General features: G+C 34.3%; 1 long non-coding RNA gene across 1 annotated transcript; it reads right to left on the bottom strand.

The window, feature by feature from the left end:
• Positions 1-1,195: 1,195 nt before the first annotated feature.
• Positions 1,196-2,311, bottom strand: LOC137809612 (uncharacterized). Its single transcript, XR_011080786.1, has 3 exons — positions 2,050-2,311; positions 1,486-1,965; positions 1,196-1,407 (listed from the first exon to the last, which is right to left on the bottom strand). It is a non-coding gene; the product is annotated as an uncharacterized lncRNA (long non-coding RNA).
• Between the last annotated feature and the right edge of the window lie 483 nt (positions 2,312-2,794).

The following is a 2,794-nucleotide window of genomic DNA, read 5'->3' as shown; positions in this document are numbered from 1 at the left end:
TACACAGAGGCGGCAGGGGAGAAAGAGTTTCCTGACTCGAGTTCTTATTTTTGAGCAATTGAAGCAAGTTATCACAGAGGCAGGTGAGAGAATTCTAAAACTCATTTTGAGTTTTAAGAAAATGCAATATCTCTTTAAAATGCAAAATTAGAGCAGCCTAAAATTCCAAGGTATAATTCTCTGCTGGTATTCTCTGCTGGTAACTGGTGTTGTATGATGCACTTTCGACAGTGTGAATTGGGTAAAAGAATCATCATGGAGAAGGTGTTAGGAAAGTTAACTAATAAAGAAACCAATGTTAGCTTTTTCTATTTTGATTTTTCCCATCATATCCATCTCTTTTGAGTTTTCACATGTTGTAGAACAGTTTATTTATATTAATTGGAAGATGTTTAGAAAGTCAGAAATAAAATAAAATCTAAGGTTATTCGTAAATCTGGAATTTACAAATGCGGTCCTATGACCGCATTCATAAATCACATTTACAAATGCGGTCATTTTAGGTAACCGCATTTGTATATTATTCTGAATTAGGGAGTGGGTTTGGGGTTTAGGATTTATGAATGCAGTCTTGGTAAAAACCGCATTCATAAATCACTATTTACAAATGCGGTCTTGGTAAATGACCGCATTTGTAAATAGTGATTTTTTAAAAAAAATACACTCTGTTTTGTGCATAAACCATATATTTAAATAACCTGCATAATTATCAAACCCAGCCAGACAAATACAGAAATGTAGTAATCAATTGAAATCATCAAAATATACATTTACAAGTGATCAAATTACATATAATAAAACCACTATTGTTTACCTATGCTAGAGTTATAAAAATTAATGAAATATGTGGACCAAGAATCTCTAACATATGAAATTCCTTCCTCACTCATTGGTGTTTCTTCTGTGAATAACTGCATTGCAAAGTTGACATAAATTAGTTTCTAGATATATATATGTTCAAGAATTATAAAAATGATTTAACATATACCTCTTTCCAACCAGTTTTAACACCTAGTCTTATAATGGTAATCATCCATTGCATAATGTAATAGCCACACTCATAGCTTCCTGGTTGTTTATTACACTATAATTCAATAAAAAGTAATATGTTAGTATATTGATAAACAATGATAATAGAGAAAGAAAAAAATTACAAACCTTTACTCTTATGTAGTTCAAATTATATGAACTGGATCGACCTTTTAGGATGTTATATCCACGCCATGAACTGGTTAATACAAAAAACCTCGTTAGTAGATGGTTAATTAGTAACATACAAAGTTAAGTTTATACTATACTTACGTATCAATGATATCCTTAAATTTTGTGGGCATCTTCTTGTGTAGGGAACAGAACCACACAGCAGTCTTATCAACCATTGATAAGACAAGTAACTGCCAATGATGCCTATATGATCATTGAAAAGAGTTAGTAAATATTTAAAACATGAAATAATAATAATTGATGACATATAATTAAACTTACTCATTAATATAAGGGCATAAATAAATTTGTTTTCCCTCTTTTTCCAGGATGTTAGTGATGTATGCTTGAGTCTCAGTTGAGTTTGGTCCAACGGGATTAGTATATGCAGGATCTAAGAATCCATACATATTTTCTTTCCCCTCAGTGATACAGACTCTATGCAAAAACCTACAAGTTTTTAGTTAAAGCATAATCAATAATAATTTAACATAAAGTAAATTGAATAATAGGTAAAGATACTTACATCATAAAAAATTGAATTATACTTATATTGAGCTCCTGTTTCCCAGATATAAATTCTGATAAATCTGTGTTGTAAATCATCAGTGGCAGTTCAGTGTTGATTTGAAAAAATGTATTATCCCACGGAACTGGAAAAGGATCATTGCCAATCTGACTAGCAATGACACGTAGGGAAGCTATAGGATCGTCAACTGGAACCTCACGCTTCTTTTCCGGACTTGGTGGCTGAAAAGGTTTCTACAAGATAAACAACATTTGTATTAAATTATATGTAATATATAAATATAAATAAAAAATAATATAATGAAACGAAATTATTACATGAGGTTCGGGCATAGATCGAATGAGCTCTCTGGGCCAGGCAACGAATGTCTGAAATGCATCGGCCACAGTGGTTACCTCATCTGAAGGTAGTGGAACACGAGCATCAGGAAATCGTACTTTTTCAACTGTTACCTTCGCCACATCAGGGGAGAGAGGAACGTTATGTAAGGTGGTGGCGTTTGTATAGACTTTTCCAAGTGCCACCACCCGAGGAAGTTTGCCGCCCACTACCAGTAGCTCACAATCCTCTGTCTGCCCATTGATATCATTCCCTGATGTTGGAGGAGCCGCACAACTCCCCTTTGTGCTCTTGGGAGTGGGACTAACAAGGGGTTCAATCGGCTCAGCACAAACTTGTTGCGATAGAAACTCTTGTCGCATTCGATCATTCTCCTTTTTCATCTCTAGCCACATCAAATCAGTCTCCTTTCTCATCTCCTCCATTATTTCTTCACGTAACTTACTCTTCATTTGAGTTTCCTTCTTGGAGGAGGAGGATGGCTGTCGTTCTGAAACTCCAAAATAAAGTTTAATTCCGACCCCTTGTCCAGCGGCACGAACACGACCAGAGTGTTCAGGTCGTCCAATTGCTTCAACCAGGATATCGTGACGACCTTCAGCAACAAATTTACCGTCGGATTCCAAGGAATCCTGCAAGAGTACACAAAAATCATATTTTCAATCATTAATATAATTAATGCTTTAAAAAAATTGAAAATAACAAAAATAACTTACAATTTTT

Source organism: Phaseolus vulgaris, chromosome 2 (assembly GCF_000499845.2).
Source record: "Phaseolus vulgaris cultivar G19833 chromosome 2, P. vulgaris v2.0, whole genome shotgun sequence".
Classification (NCBI taxonomy): domain Eukaryota; kingdom Viridiplantae; phylum Streptophyta; class Magnoliopsida; order Fabales; family Fabaceae; genus Phaseolus; species Phaseolus vulgaris.
The sequence above is the reverse complement of the archived record's forward strand: the minus strand, read 5'-3'. Positions and strand labels throughout refer to the sequence as shown.